Source organism: Scylla paramamosain, chromosome 31 (assembly GCF_035594125.1).
Source record: "Scylla paramamosain isolate STU-SP2022 chromosome 31, ASM3559412v1, whole genome shotgun sequence".
NCBI lineage: Eukaryota > Metazoa > Arthropoda > Malacostraca > Decapoda > Portunidae > Scylla > Scylla paramamosain.
The window spans coordinates 735,001-752,500 of NC_087181.1; the positions used below are offsets into that span (position 1 = coordinate 735,001).

Consider the following 17,500-nt stretch of genomic DNA (forward strand, 5'->3'; position numbering starts at 1 on the left):
GTTCTCCCTCGTGATTGGCTGAGAGTGAGCGGCCGTCACCAAATCGCTTTTTCTGATTGGCCAGCGGCGGTGGGTAAACGCAGGAACGGCAAGGGATTTAGTGCCACTTAGGAAAGGGAAGCGGGAGGATGTTTGATTTTGTTTTCCTGTTGTTGAGTTTGTGTTTGGGTGGAATAATGAATCCAGGACGAGTTTGCAGAAGTGTGAATGAGGCTCAAGTTGTTGTTTTCTTACTTGTTGGTGGAGTTATGGGCACACACACACACACACACACACACACACACACACACACACACACACACACACACACACACACACAGTTTCTTGCACTCGGTATGGTTTTTACATAGCTTAATTGCAGGGATTAGAGAGAGAGAGAGAGAGAGAGAGAGAGAGAGAGAGAGAGAGAGAGAGAGAGAGAGAGAGAGAGAGAGAGAGAGAACAAAGGTAATAGCAACAGAGAAATAGACTGATACAGACACAGGCAAGAAGACAGATAATGTAATAACCCTACACACACACACACACACACACACACACACACACACACACACACACACACACACACACACACACACACACACACACACACACACACACACACACACAGAGGAAGGGAAGAACAAATAGCATGTCGGACACCACACAACACACTCGTACACATCTAATAATCCTCTTACTGCTTGCCAGGCTGACTTGGCGGCTGGCTGACTGGCGGGGGAGAGGAAGAGAAGAAGCAGCAGTGGTCGTCTCCTGTTCTTAAGACTTCTATACACTAAGAATATTAAGATTTAAGCGAATGAAGTCTTTAGAACCTACAAAGACGATAGTAAGGGCTCAAGAGTTCAAGGTCTTTCTCCGCAACTGAACCCTAAAGACCTAACTTACGTTCTATTACACTAAGACACCAGGGAATGAAGTCTTTAGAATCTACAGGACGACATTAAGTGCTCAAGTTTTCGAGCGTGTTCTTTCCACAACTGAACCTAAAGGGCTAAAAATGTCTTGGTACACTTAAGGCCCTAGCGAAAGGAGTCCTTACAACCAGGACGACAACAGACGTTCAAAAGTTCAAGGGCTCTCTGCACAACTATACTCTAAGGACCAAAAATATCTCGATACACTAAGACCTCACTGCCTTTAAAACCAGAACGATAACAAGTATTCAAGAGTTCAAGAGTTCAAGAGTTCAAGGATTCTCTGCACAACCAGACCCTAAGAACCAGATGTTTGTTCCAGACCACCAAGAAGTGTATAGACTGGACTGGAGTTCCTGGAATCAATCCTCTTTGCTCTTCCAGACTTTGACTTGAATGTGAATGATGGAGAGAAGTGATTATTTTGTTTGTTGAAGACAGAGAGTGAGAGAGAGAGAGAGAGAGAGAGAGAGAGGGAGAGGGAGAGACAGAGGGAAAGCATTAATCTTACCAGGAAGTGTTGTGTGTTACTGAGTATTGTGAAAGACTGCTGTTTGAAAGTGGTCATGCATATTGTCGTGCTGCACATACTTTATACTCTTGTTAGTGAATGAGTGGGCCTTTTTTTCATCATTGGGCCTTTTCTTCGGTCTTTTTTGTTGCCCTTGAATAGAATCTATCCTGTATGAAGTTGAATAAGTGGGCCTTTTTTCTTCAATGAACCTTTTTATTTATTAGCCTTTTTGTCGTCTTTGAGCAGAATACCTCATACTTAAAGAAAAAAAAAATCATATGGCAGGACATGTTGAAAAAATGGAAAAAGTTAAGAGAATTGTTCATGATGCACATTCTCTTACTGCATCTAGTTGTTTTCTTGCATGTCAGGAAATGTGAAGGGGATCAATATTCATGTTATAGAAATATGAAATAACTAAACAGTGAGAAAAGAAATTAGATCACACGTAAAAAATTAAAATAAAAAATAAGGAAATAAGAGAAATGTTCATAATTCATATTCTCATAATAAACAAATATTTTTTTTCTCTTGTATGTCAGAAAATGTGAAAAGATTATTATTCATGCCTCACCCCCCAAAAAAAAAGTTATAACAGGACATTGGAAGTGAATAAAATCATATGTAAAAAAAAAATAAAACAAGAGAAATGTTGATAAAAAAAAAAAAAAAAACTTGGAAACGACTAAAACCTCCCAGAAAATAGCAAATGAACCAATAGATGTAGCAGAACAAAACTAAACATGCACAGGAAAAAAAAAGAAAGAAAGAAAGAAAGAAAGACAGCTTCCTACTCAAACAAATACACACCAACAGAATAAGGCCGAACGGGAAATGAAGAAGAAAAAAAAAAAAAAAAACATGATCCTCTCCAATAATCGTGAATACAATACAGCAAGGGTGGCGCTTCCTACTGCGGGACAAAGCGGCAGTCACCCCAACGAGGGATGGAGGAAAGAACACTCGTGCATCACCGCGGGGCTTTGATCGCCGAAACAGGAATAGAATGCAGCTTAATAGTGGTGAGGGATGAGCGTGGCGGTGTTAGTGGTGAGGTAGAAAATTTAATGTCAGGTGGTGGAGAGAACACTGGAAGAGGAGATTGTGTGAAGCCAATGGAGTGAACAAAGCATCAATATAAACAGGAAAAAGAAAGGAACACGAGAGAGAGAGAGATGTATACATAATAAAATAAAGCAAGGCAACCAAGAGACAAGACGAAACAAACAAGACTTATAGGATGACAAAAGGAAGCAAACCAGGCAGACAAAGCGACACACCCTGACACAAACCCTCAGTGAAGCAACGAGACAAAGCATCACAGGGCCAGACAGTTCAACACCTCAGGGCGGTAAAGAAAACGGGAACCATCGTCACTGAAAGACAGAAAGAGAGCCTGGAACTGAAAACTAGAAACCCGAGTGGCCATTCTGGTATTTATCACAGTTGTCTTGTCTTGTACACGCTCTGGCCTCCCCATCAGCCTCTCCCCGCCCAGCACAGCCCCGCCACACCTGAGGAAGCACCACAGTCTTTCAGGAACGTGGCGGGACCGAGGGGCGTGACTCGGGACCTCAGCAAGGAAGAGGTTCAGACAGCCAGACGCATAGCAACTGCTTCAAGGATAGAAGGTAATGTGCATTTTATTCTTGTATATTTTGTTGGTTAAAGATATTGTTGTCATTACTGTTATTTCTACTACTACTACTACTACTACTACTACTACTACTACTACTACTACTACTACTACTACTACTACTACTACTACTACTACTACTACTACTACTACTACTACTACTACTACTAACAACACACAACACAACGCAACACACATGAAAGACAGGCAGATAGTGATAGTGTACGTGATTGTGTGGGTGTGGGTGTAGTCCTGTGTATAGCAGTTGATTGAGGTTTACCTTGAAATACGAGTTACAGTTCATCATTGTTATTGTAAAGGTTGTCACGCTGGGAATGGGGAAGCGAGAATGTTTGTTTAACGCTTTCACTAGTTTGATTTCTACTCAAACTTAATGAAATGGCGTGATGCAAGTTTAAAATATAAAGAATATAGTTGTCGTTTAAAATGTACCACTGATAGCGAAAGGGGGTGATACAACAGTTCAGACTTTTAGTGACTATAATGTAGAATTCAGTAGGAAAAACATAGCAGGTGTATTATTGTTAGCACTTAAAGGTTAAAAAAAAGATGGTGAATAATTACAATGTTCTCGTTCTGTCTGTTTCTCGCTGGAGTCGTGTTCCGGAGTGTTTCCTCAGTGGTATTACTGTATTCCCGACCTCCAGACAATGGTGCTGCAGCGTCACTGTCACGTCTCTTAAACTATTGACAGCACTAGAAAGGAGCGAGGGGTAGACAGAGGAAGGGAGAAATATGCGTTTAAAGACAATCCCTTCACTGGTGTACTCAGCCATTGTAAACATTCAGGGCACTTTAAAATGGTTTACTTGGAGACACATAAAGAGAAGAGAATAGGAAATGGATGTCTGCTGAGGACTACAGAACTACATACTAGAGACTGATGCAAAAAATAAAAGGAGAGAGAAGTGGAGGTGCATGTTTGCTGCAGAACAAAACAAGAGAATAATACTAATATGAAAGATGATAGGAGGGGAGCCAAATATATTTCTTAGGCTACATAACTTAGAGACTGTTGCAAAAATACTGTTGGAAAAATAAAACTAGAGAATAGAGGAAAATCTCATTTTTTTTTTCTGATCAGATAGCTGTAAGAGAGTGTACTACAAAAATGTGTCTAAGAGGTTGTAGGTGATAATGTGAAAATTGTCCACAAATGAATGGATCAAGAAAATATACGACAATAAATAAATGACACTTAATAGATGAGAGGTGGAGTTGGAAAGGCAGGTAAATATAGAGAAAAAGGTATGCAAGTTTTAAAGTTTAGAGAGAAAGCGTTTGAATTTTATTGCCATAACGGTAAAATTGCACGAGTGGTATGGATATTTTATACTGTTTGCTTTATACATTAGTGCAGCGGACAGAGGAACAGTTCATACGTTGATGAAAATGCACCGAGGGGAGGAATGTTTTTACCACTCAGCCAAAAAATTAATCTGCCTTGACATAGCATTGCTGAGTGGAAGGCTGGTTGAGTGGAGATTGGCTGGCGGAATGTGGAAGGTTATGGAGCTGCAACACAACGCAAGTGGAAGAGAAGAATGAAAATATTTATTTGTTAACGCTATTTAAGTGGACAGGAAATACTTACGACAAATTTCAGCAAACTGTGGGCTTGTATTGAACACTTGAACTGCGTGGAAGAACAAGGTAAAATAAAGTAAGGCATGAAGAGAGCTAGTGTGATAGTACGATCGCAAATAATAGCATCTTTATAATAATAAACTATTAAGAACATAAGAAATAAGGGAAGCTGCAAGAAGCCATCACACCTACTCCTGGCATTCCTTATATAAAACATGGCGGTCTCTCTACAAAGCATTGCCAGTTGCTGTATAAAGTAGTCTCTGTAAAAAAAAAACAAAAAAAAAAAACAGCATGCCTTATATAAAGTGTTGCCATTCCCTGTATGAAATATAATATGCAAGACAAGGAAAAAAAAAACTAAGGCATGAATAAAGATCCAGTAAAAGAATAATGAAAATGTAATAGAAATAGCGTTGAACAAGAAAGAACACGTCAAAGTTATTACTGTTCATTCATAATGTGTGAAATAATTACAATTCCGTCAGCAGAATGAGCACAACAATAACAGACCACACCGGAACCCGACCCCGCGTTACGAGTTTTACCACAATAAGCCATATGAATGTTCGCATATTTATTAATGGTATAGGTAGGATCATTTCATTGTATGTGCGTGGATTACCTTTCTGTGTCCGAACTAAATGGAGGGAATTGAACCGACAGATGAATGAGAAATATAATGCCAGAAAAGTCCTTTGATTTACAGACAGCACGCTGGCATTTGTTTTTATTTAGTGTTACGTGAGTTAGGAGAGCTGGGAGTGAGAGGCCAGGAAGCGGGGGAGGTGATAGATAGGCCGGCACGCATGTAGGGGGAATGTGACGATTTGACGGAGAGAATTAATGAAAGTGGGGATCTAGATATTGTTGAGTGTATTTAGTAACAAGGAGTGGGTGGTCTGGTGCAGTGTGACAGGTGTTGCTTGGGAATACAGAAAGTCTAAAGGTTTATTGTGTTTCTTTTTCTACGATTTTGTCACCATCTTTGTCTACTACTACTACTACTACTACTACTACTTTTATTGCTATTACTACTCTACTACTACTACTATTATTATTATTATTATTATTATTATTATTATTATTATTATTATTATTATTATTATTATTATAATTACTACAACTACCACCACCACCATCACTATTACTACTAATACTACTGCTACTGCTGCTACTACTATAGTACTACTACTACTACTACTACTACTACTACTACTACTACTACTACTACTACTACTACTACTACTACTACTACTACTACTACTAAATAATAATAATAATAATAATAATAATAATAATATTAATAATAATAATAACAATAACAGCACCAGCACCACCACCACCACCACCACCACCACCACCACCACCACCACCACTACTATTACTACTACCACTACCATCACCGCCTGCACTTAAAATTCAAATCCCAGCAGAGAAACAAAAACTTCCAGGTCATAAAATAAAAATACTCACAATTCTGAAAAGTAAAACAACTCGTAAGACATTAAAGATGATTTAATGCTCAGGAATTGTCATTAAGAGAGAGAGAGAGAGAGAGAGAGGGAGAGGGGGGAGATGAGGGGGAGATGAGGGGTAGAACACAATAAGCTATTTAAAACTAGAAAATACATGGAAAATAAAAGGAAATCACTGATGACTGATGTAGTTTTATTTTTGTCTTATTTATTTATTTATTTATTTATTTATTTATTATTATTATTATTATTATTATTATTATTATTATTATTATTATTATTATTATTATTATTATCCTATACCGCTTCAGACACATTTTTTTTTATTTTATTTATTTATTTATTTATTTTTTGCTACAATGTTTTAGTCAGTTCTGTAACCTAAAAACGGAAAGAAAATTCATCTCTTTATTCTCTCTGTCTTCTCTATATGTTCAACCAGACTATATTTCTATACTGCTCTAAATGTTATACCAGTAAATGGGTTGTAGAAAATTATGATCTTAGTTAAAATAAAATCAGAGAAAACAAGAAAGAACAGTAAGAAAAAAAAAAAAAAAAACTTAATCACTAGCTCATGACGTTTATTCCATGGCTTTTATTCTTATTGGTACGGTCATCTTTCGTTAACATTGAGATCGCTGTAATAAATTGTTTAGATGGACCTGAATATATATATAAACTCGCAGTATTTCATAAGTATTGAAGATTTGTCCTTCATTAAAATTCTCTGTGTTGCTTTGGTGCTCTTGGATTGGTATAAATGTGCAGTATCTCATGAACGTAAAGAAAAACAAGCAAAATACGTAGAATATGACAATGCTAATGGTAATGCTACAGAAGCACGTATTTGAGAGATTCCAGTATGAAAATAAGTCTTTTGAAAACTGTACATGACTGGTGAAGATTGACTACCAGTGGAAGGAGTAAAGAAATTCTCACCTTTAAAATGAAATCGAAACCATAAAAGAAAAAAAAAAAAACTGACAAAGAAAACGAGTACCATAAAAAAAGAAAGAAAACGGTAAAGAAAGTCAGAGTGGATTATGTCATTAAATTTTCCCTGGTTTTCTCCTTCCTTTTTTACGCTGGTTGCTTTCTTTGGTTTTATTCTGGCCTCCATTTGTGGACGAAGCATAAATTCGTGTTTGTGTCCCGTTCTCTTAGGCGCAGGAAGAGTCCAGGCAGGTAACGGCAAGCTGCGGGAGGGAGAGAGAGAGGGAGAAAGAGGGGGAGAAGTGGGACGCAGAGAGGAAGGAAAGTGAGAGAAGACTTAAATTAGACACACATTATAGTGATTTTCTTTATTATATCAAAGAAATGATAACAAAAAGTGAAGGAGAGAGAGAGAGAGAGAGAGAGAGAGAGAGAGAGAGAGAGAGAGAGAGAGAGAGAGAGAGAGAGAGAGAGAGAGAGAGAGGAAGGAAGGACTAAAAGAGGAGGAGTAAGAAGACGAGAAGGAAGAGAAAGAGTTGAGGTTGAAATTCGACTTGTAATATTCTTTTATTATATCAAGAGAGTAAAAAGACAACTGTGTAATGTAACTAAATGTAATTACACTGCCTGGTTCAATTTCCCGCCTCACGCCGAGCCAGGATTTCTTCTTGTGTTTTGTTAGAGACGTGTTCATCATTTATCTATTCTATTTGTGAATGAAGCGACACAAGAATAAGAACTATCCTAAATATAATGTAATATAATAATGTAATAGCACCTCTCTCTATCAGTCTATTACTTTTATTCATTTATTTTTTTGTCATGAAGCAAAGCGAGAATAAAAAATACCCTTAATGTAATTACGGCTCATTTTATCAAACTATTACTCATTCTTAGTTTTTACCTGGTTTTATTTATGAATTTCTCCGTTTCACTCGATTACTTATTTTTGAGCCTCGTGCTTCCTCCTGTGTAGGAATTTCTCTGTATCAGAATATTACTCATTCACGAAGTCTGCATCTCTCAGTATGTGCGAATTTCATGTTATTCCTTCATAATACGTCATGTAAAGGGAATTTGACGCATTGCATATGTGATCACGCCTTGCTGTTGTTTTTACTGCTCAAGTCTGTGTTTCGTTATATAAATAGAGTTTTCTGATTATTTTTGTATCATTGCTGGCGAGGATAATAAAGGTAATGCAATGTGATGTTAATGTAATAATTTCTCTGCTGCTTTGATGTGTTTAATTGCTAACCATTTCTCTGTTTCTTATTTTGAAATCAAGTTAATTCGGAGACTTCTCTTTGCCTTTTTTATACCACGCAGTGCATGCAATACAAACATCTTACTAATATTTGAAGGCAGAGATCCTAAAAAAAGAAAAAAAAAAATAGTCTGTGAGCATCTACGAAAAAAATAAGAGGGATAAAAGACTAGATTTTGCAGATTCCGTGAATATGAATCCAAAATTAGTTTTATTTTATCATGGGCGAACAGACAGAATATGACAGAGTAGATTTTCATAATATCTGTATGCTGCTCTTGGATACGTATAAACCCGCTGCATTTCACAAGTATTGAAGAGTTATCCTTCATTAAAATTCTCTCTGTTCGTGTGGTGCGCTTGGATACGTGCACATTTGCAGTATCTCATTATATCTATTAACTTTGTCCTTCATTATAAAGTCGCATTGTTTCATGATATGTTTTTGAAAGTTGACCATTTATACTGCTTTGGTGCTCTTGGATACATATATAATCACAGTGTTTCATAACGATTGGAGAGTTGTCTGTTATAATTCTGTATGTTGCTTTGGTGCTTTAGTGTTTCATGATACGCATTGAAGAATTGTCCATTGAAATTCACCATCAAAGCGAGACAAGAATAAAAGACAGCGGGCCTAAAACTAACGAGGCTGTGGCACTGTTCCCTCATTCAGTTTTAATGTTGGCGTAAAAGAACGAGTGAAGAAAACACATTAGATTTTACGACGGCGTGCGTAATTAGGGTATTTATAGAGAATTTTTGAGGGTTTTACGAGGCCTGTTGTGAGGAGCAGGAGCACTTGCCTTGCCTTGCCTGCCTCTCCTCTCCTCGCCCTCACGCCAGCCACAAGGTTATATCAAGGGGACGCGAATGGGGAAGCACGGCGAAGTGTTACGATGCATTAAGGAGCGCCGGGGAAAGTGTAAATTGATTGAGTTATGACGCCGCAACAGCCTGGTCAAATGGCGCTGGCTGGGAGTATGAGAGAGTGGTGCTGCCTCCTCCTCAGTCTTCTTCCTTCTTCTCATTCTCCTGCTTGTTCTCTTCCTTTTTTTTTTTTTTTTCTCTTTTTCCTTTTTTTTTTTTTTTTTTTCGTTCTTGTTCTTCTGTGCCGGTCCTGTCAGGGGGTCCCCAGAGCGGGTCAACCTTCACCAACGCTTTTTCTTCTGCGCCTCCCTCAGTTACACTCATTACAAGCATGTCTTTCGCTGCACCCATAAATATTGTCTTAGTTCTTCTTTCTCCCTGCCTGATGGATATATTACAAACATTTTTTTTCGCTGCTACAGTACACCTTCTCTCAGGTCTTCCTCTCGTTCTCTTGCCGGATAGATCCACTTCCAGCATCCTCCTGCCATACACTCCTCGTCTTTTTCTCTATGTGAGTGTTAACGAGAAACTGAGTGTTAACGAGAAACTATCTTGAGCTGGGATCGATTTCCCAACCTTTAATTCTCGAGTTGAGCGCTACTGAAGATCCACTTGGTTCTTTAAAGATTGTTGGGGAATATTATGAGCATTAGTAAATAAGGGAAGCTGCAAGAGTCCGGCAGTTCCTTTATCATACATGGTTAGATACGTGTTCCACCTATCAGCCTGATCCATGAATTCATCTTACCTTTCGGTGCTTCCTATTGATTCGGCACTAACACAGTGATTATCGAGTCTGTTACATTCATCTACACTTCTATTTGAGGACTAATTTCTTCCTGTCTCCAAGTCTAACTTTACCAACCTTGAACCCGCTATTTCTTGTCAAACCTTGATTACCGACTCTGAGGATTCTTGGTCACTCTTGTTATATTCCTTATGTCACTTAAAGACCCCGATCAGATCCCCTCTTCATCTACGCCTCTCTCAGGAATGTCTGTTACCTCAGTTTACAAGACTCCGTTGATTGATAGATGAAGTGTAAGGCGCCGTGATAGTCAGTCAGGAGAGGGCAGTGAAATAAAGGTGCTATTTCATGGGTAGATTAAGTATAAGGCACTGTGGTTGCAAGTGAGACGAGGACAGTAAAACAGAGGCATTTAGTTGATTGATAGATGGAATATAAGGTACCGAGATTGAATATAAGGTGCCGTGACATATAGGGAATGCGTGGGAGCACCTTGCTGTGGCCTCTGTCCTTACGAGTGTGTGGTGTGGGTATTGATGTGAGGTTGATGTGCTTCTATATTATGTGTGCCTGAGGTGGATTGTTTTTCTCAGCATTATTATCGCCGTGACCTTTACTAGTGAGTGTGGGTGGTGATGGTGGTGGTGGTGGGTGTGCTAGTGTTGGTCGTTTAGGTTATGATAGTGTGCTGGTGGGGGTCGTGGTGGTTGCATTGATGGTCATGATGTTACTGGTTGTGGCGATAGTTATGGTGGTGGTGGTGAGTGATCATGATATTAGTGATAGTAGTAATAGTTGTGGTGGTGGGGTGGTGTGTTAGTGGGCTACGGTGCTTATTGCTGTGGCCGGGCAGTTGAACCTCCCGTGTAGAAGGCAGTAGGTTCTTGGTAATTTCATGTTAGACTGCAGTGCCTTCACGCCGCTTGCTGCCCCGCATTGCACGACCCTTCCTTCCGCTATGCTGTACTGGCGAGAGACGTGGTTATGAGGGATACTAACACATCTTACGATTTTAAGGTAGAATTTTTTGCAGACCAGAATGAAACAAAAGTTGCTTAGCTCTCACCAAGCTCATAAATATTGATGGTTTACATGAATGGCGGAATTTGTATTGATTTTGTCTTATAGCTTGTGGAAATGTATTAAAGGACACACACACACACACACACACACACACACACACACACACACACACACACACACACACACACACACACACACACACACACACACACACACACACACACACACACACACACACAGACATAATTCTTTTGGCCATTTTTTCTTTTAGGAACTGTTTTTTATACATTTTTTGTTGCCCTTGGCCAGTACCCTCTTACACACACACACACACACACACACACACACACACACACACACACACACACACACACACACACACACACACACACACACACACACACACACACACACACACACACACAAGTTTTTATCACGTGTTTCAGACAGTCCATTTTTACCGTCATTCTTTTTTTTTGTGTCATGTCTTGTAGATAAAATGTCGGACACGGGCACAGCACAACTCACGAAGGTTAAAAACTTCGCTAATGTTTTCACTTCCAGTTTTCGTTCCGCTGTTCACGTTGAGCAGAATTGAGAGAGAGGGGAACACAGTCGCGACATTCACCAACAAGTACATCGCGCACTTAACAACTTCCAGGAAAGTTTGATTCTCTCCGTAGTTTTTGAAAGCCTGTAAAAATCTGTTCCTTAAAGAGAAAACTTTAATGAGCGGCGCAGGTTTTTATTGAGGAAATGTTCACCTCTGAATAAGTCTGTGCTAAATAAAACTCGGTAACTTTACGCACAGAGACTAAAACGTACGGCACATAGTCATTTTTACGTACTTTTGCTTATTAAAATTTACTTTATTATACAATCAAAAATATATATATACCTGTACTTTACGCAGGTAGGCTAATTAAAATTCGTGCCACAGTAATACAAATTGATAATAGAAAGCAGTGCACGAGCAAGAGAGAGAGAGAGAGAGAGAGAGAGAGAGAGAGAGAGAGAGAGGAGAGAGAGAGAGAGAGAGAGAGAGTGGTGCAATTAGCGGAACCTCATTAAAACGTAGTGGTAGACAAGATATTAAACATTTTCACGCTGCTAAAAGTTCCATTCCTAAGTTTCGTGAGACGGAAAAGTCATAGTAATTGTGGGTAGGTGTGTGTGTGTGTGTGTGTGTGTGTGTGTGTGTGTGTGTGTGTGTGTGTGTGTGTGTGTGTTCCGATTTTCTCTTTCAAGGTAATTTTCTTCTTTTTCTTAATTTCTTTATTGTTTCCTTTGTTTCTCTGCTTTTTATTTTTTGTTTATTCTTTTCCATTTTCTTTTTTTGTTACGTGTGCCTCTTTTCTATCTTTCTCTTTATTTTCTTTCTTTCTTCTTCTTCTCTTCTTCTTCTTCTTCTTCTTCCTTCTTCTTCTTCTTCTTCTTCTTCTTCTTCTTCTTCTTCTTCTTCTTCTTCTTCTTCTTCTTCTTCTTCTTCTCTCTTCTTCTTCTTCTTCTTCTTCTTCTTCTTCTTCTTCTTCTTCAACATCAACATCAACATCAACATCAACATCATCATCATCATCATCAAAACATCATCAACAATCAACACTGGACGTCCCTCTTCGTCACCATTCTCATCCTCAATTCAGCGGATAAATCAAACCTTCATTTATCGTGGACAGGCGTCCAGCAAAGTTAGTCAGTCTCCCTCAGGTGTTGACGGCCCACACACACTGCACCACGCTGACAAGTTTCTATAGAAGACACTCAGTAACCTCCTCCTCCCGCAGCTATTGACGCTCCACACAGCGCATTTTCAGAGACAAAATTTCAGTAAAAGACTCCGAGACGTATCATGTAGACCTTCTTTCGTCTTTTTTTCTATAGGTGAAGGGTTGTGGCGCCACGTACGAGTCTTCTCCAGTTGTTTTCTGTTCCTTGTATCTTCCTCCGTGACTCTCATTTTTTTGCAGTTCAGTCATAATTTTATCCCTTCATCTCATTCTGTGTCTTTTCCTTGATCTCCAAACTGATTTTCTCTAGGGTCTTTCAATCAGTTCCTGGTCTTTTCCTCTTATTAACGTGACTAGACCATCTCATTTTATTTATCTTCTCATCAGTTAGGAAGATACAAAACGTCAGCAGCGCAATAGAAAACGAGACACGATAAAGATGTACCCGTAAATATTCACCGAGACATCTGTGACGCGGCTTAGACAAATTAGTTCTTGACTCGCATACTTGTACGAGTACATGTTATAATGATCCGTCTTACAAATGTGATCCTAGTATTGAGATCCTCTTTTTGTGTAGATTTCGATGATGTTATTAGTCTATTTTTTTTTAGGGAGAGGTGGATCAGACAGACAGACAGACAGACAGACAGGACAGACAGAACGGACAGACAAACAAATAACTTTTTTTCGGGAGCGGCAAATTGATGAGTTATTTTTTTTATAATTTTCGTTGATCTTTTCCCCTTTTTTTTATTTACTTTTTTTGTTTTTCTTTTGCCAGCCTCTGTCATGCATTGAGAAAATATATTATAATGATCCATCTCAAAATATGAGTCTTAGTATTGCTTCCGTGGCCTGGGATCCTCTTTTTGTCTGAATTTCGATGATGTATTTGTCTGTTTTCTAGGGAAGGTGGATCAGATAGACAGACAGACAGACAGACAAACAACTTTTTTCGAAGCGGCAAATTGACGAGTTTTTTAATATTTGTTATCTTTTCCTCTCTTTTTTATATTTTTCCTTTTGCCAGCCTCTGTCATGCTTGAAAAGGATGAATAAAAGGCTGAGTGAAATGAAATAATATATCTTCACAATCCGAGTTAACACCACGACACAAGCAGTTCACGTCAGTAGTGAAGTTCCAGGCTGATCACGCATCGGAAATTGTTTCGTTCGGCTTTGAGAGAGAGAGAGAGAGAGAGGAGAGAGGAGAGAGAGAGAGAGGAGAGAGAGGAGGAGAGAGAGAGAGAGAGAGAGAGAGAGAGAGAGAGACAGAGAGGAACAGACAGAACACAGATAGACAGAGTGGAACCCCAAAAATATTAAACAAAACAACACTATAAAGGCACCAATGAAAACAACAACACACACACACACACACACACACTCACACACACACACACACACACACACACACACACACACACACACACACACACACACAGAGGGCCAAAAATCCCAAGCCATCTCGTCCAGCCGGCAGGAAGCGTGGAACAAATTGCCACGAGAAATCCATATGAAAAAGTTTGAACGCGTGCATGTTAGCGGTGTGAAGGCGTGAAATAGAACTTGCATTGTTACCAGATCGAGCGGGAGACACAGCGTCAGCCTTGGGGGACCCACGCCGGTTGTTTGGTTGCTGGTACTCGTAAGCGGGTGGATGGAGAGGGAGGAAGGTGAAGGGAGGAGGGAAGGGAGAGGAGAGAGATGGAATGGGGGAGATGGGAGAGGGAGAGAAGGCAGGGAAAAGAAAGATAAATGATGGAGAGAGGGATGGAAAGAGGGAAGGAGAGAGAATAGTTAGGATGGAAGGATGAACAGGAGATACGATTAGCAATGTTGTGTGTGTGTGTGTGTGTGTGTGTGTGTGTGTGTGTGTGTGTGTGTGTGTGTGTGTGTGTGTGTGTGTGTGTGTGTGTGTGTGTGTTCAGTTCCTGTATAAATCTGAGCAGGAAAGATAACTGGCGACGACCGTGAACTTATGGTGGTGGTGGTGGTGTTGATTGTGGTGGTGGTGGTGGTGGTGGTGGTGGTGGTAGAAGTTGCCTCTCATATATCACAACACAAGCCTGCCATAAACTTGAGTTGGAAATATGGCGGTGGTGGTGGTGGTGGTGGTAGTGGTTGTGGTAGAAATATACAGTGATGTTGAATAGTCCTGTATTATTATATTGAAACCTACACACACACACACACACACACACACACACACACACACACACACACACACACACACACACACACACACAGACGGATCATTCTATATATTTAAGTGGTTTAGTTGTTTAATCAGTGTGGCTTATTGCTTGGATGAGCGACGAGGGTGTGTGGCTTCTGTGGCGGCTCTTAGTGTGGGATAAGCCCCAAAGCCACGGCAATATACTGCGTCATGTACGGAGGTGTGTGTGTATGTGTGTGTGTGTGTGTGTGTGTGTGTGTGTGCGCTATTTTATTTCTCGTATTCTTTGCGTTGTGTAATATTGTTCTTGCGATGCCAAAGTTTTCAATCAGTCAATCAGTTTAAAAAATAGAATGGAAACATTATAGAGAGAGAGAGAGAGAGAGAGAGAGAGAGAGAGAGAGAGAGAGAGAGAGAGAGAGAGAGAGAGAGAGAGAGAGAGAGAGAGAGTTTGTGTGTATGTGTGTGTTCGTTCATGCGTGCGTGCATACGTGTTTCAAACCATCAGACTTGATTCCATATAAAAGATACGCGCGTGCGTGCCCGCTCATCCATACCGAAAGTCTCTAGTCGATCAGTCACTCAGCCAGCCAGCCAGCCAGTCAGTCAGCCAGCCAGCCAGCCAGTCAGTCAGTCAGTCAGTCAGTCACAACAAAATAAAAATTAATTCACAAACTCTCTCTCTCTCTCTCTCTCTCTCTCTCTCTCTCTCTCTCTCTCTCTCTCTCTCTCTCTCTCTCTCTCTCTCTCTCTCTCTCTCTCTCTCTCTCTCTCTCTCTCAGTCAGTCAGTCAGCCAGTCAGTCAGTCAGTCAGTCAGTCACAACAAAATAAAAATTAATTCACAAAACTCTCTCTCTCTCTCTCTCTCTCTCTCTCTCTCTCTCTCTCTCTCTCTCTCTCTCTCTCTCTCTCTCTCTCTCTCTCTCCAATCAATTTGTATTTCGCGAACCGATTTGCTGATTCTTTCCACACAATAGCGGATAGACGCGCTAATTAAGCTGTTCCGGGAAGAGAGCGTTCTTATTGGTACAAACAGGCGGGACTGGGAGCCTCTCATTGGTTAGCTGATTGAAGCGAAGCCAAACACTTGTCTTATTTTCCACTGTTGGTGTCTCAGTGTTGCCTCAGTAATGTCTCGTGTTTCTTGGTGATGTTGGCTGGGTTAATGTATTCTTGTGTGGCTGTGGTAATGTGTTTCTCGTGTTGCGTGGTGTTGCTTCGGTTATGTCTTGTATTTTTTGCTGATTAGTGGAGTTGGCTAGGTAAGGTTTTGGTTCTGATAGCGGAGTGAGTGGCGCAACACAACGTATTTTCATCTCATCTGAGGTCTCATCTCTTCTGGAGGGAGTTATTTCTGTTCATTCAATCACTCTTCGTTTCTCCTGTGGTGTGTGTGCGTGTGTGGTAGTGCATGAGCCACCTTCTCGACAAACATATATATAGCCTCTTATAACGTGTGATAACTACGCCTAACATCTTTACTCTTCTACTTTTAAGAGGTTGTAGTGGAAGTTAAAGAGTTTTTCTTCGAGTATTTCCATATATTAAACAAGGATTCTACACCACCAATGGGAAAACCTTGCGGAAACCTGATTTAACAATCCCTTTGGCTTTGGAAATCGCTGTGATGAAGGAACAAAGCGCTTAATGTAATAAGTAATGGTTTCACTTGCAAATAGACCTTCACTTTAAATTATTTCGTCTCGACACAGGAAGATCGCGTGAGTAAGGTGGGACCCCTGCGCCACCACCACCACCACCACCAAAATTACTACTACTACTACTACTACTACAACACCATCACCACAGACACCTCCCTAACAGTGTTTTGCAGTGTCCATGTGAGTGAGTGTACAGTACCAGTGTCAGTGTTAGGGTGAGCCACTAAGCCCTCCCTGACGCTGCTGCCCCCACGTACAAACGACAAATGTGTTTACGTGTGTCTGTTGTTGTCAGGACACACACACACACACACACACACACACACACACACACACACACACACACACACACACACACACACACACACACACACACACACACACACACACACACACACACACACACACACACACACACACACACAGGGATTGCCACATGTAGCTCTGATGACTTCCTGAAGCTTCCCTTATTTTTTTGTTATGGTCTTATGTTACACCACCACCTTGACTAGAGGGAAAGAATACTACTAATAAAAAAATCATAGTACCTGGCAGTGTTTGACTTGACCTGGCATGACCTTGCGTGACCTGACGTGACGTGGTATTACTATTGCTATCATATTGCTGTGACTATTATGTTTGATATGGTGCTGTGGTGGGATTAAGAGGAGTCATTGGCAGTGCATGTACTTCAGTATTGCGACCCAGTGCTTTTGTAATTGATCTTTTTATTTTTTCTATATTATTATTAGATTTATAATTGGTGGGTATTTTTTTTGTCAGTTTTTAGAGCATGTGTAATTCTCTCTCTCTCTCTCTCTCTCTCTCTCTCTCTCTCTCTCTCTCTCTCTCTCTCTCTCTCTCTCTCTCTCTCTCTCTCTCTCTCTCTCTCTCCCGTTTGTTTATTTCTTTGTTACTTTATTTTTTCA

At 40.1% G+C, this 17,500-nt stretch overlaps 1 long non-coding RNA gene across 10 annotated transcripts in view; it reads left to right on the forward strand.

Moving 5' to 3' along the window:
* LOC135116364 (uncharacterized) overlaps nucleotides 1-17,500 on the forward strand; it is a 234,714-nt gene that overhangs the window by 14,515 nt on the left and 202,699 nt on the right. For 9 of the 10 annotated variants that reach the window (XR_010276248.1, XR_010276254.1, XR_010276250.1 and 6 more), the window contains exon 2: nucleotides 691-3,062. This is a non-coding gene — a long non-coding RNA (uncharacterized LOC135116364). Of the gene's footprint in view, nucleotides 1-690; nucleotides 3,063-16,622; nucleotides 17,300-17,500 lie in introns of those variants that run through there. The other variant, XR_010276255.1, reaches the window with a different exon arrangement.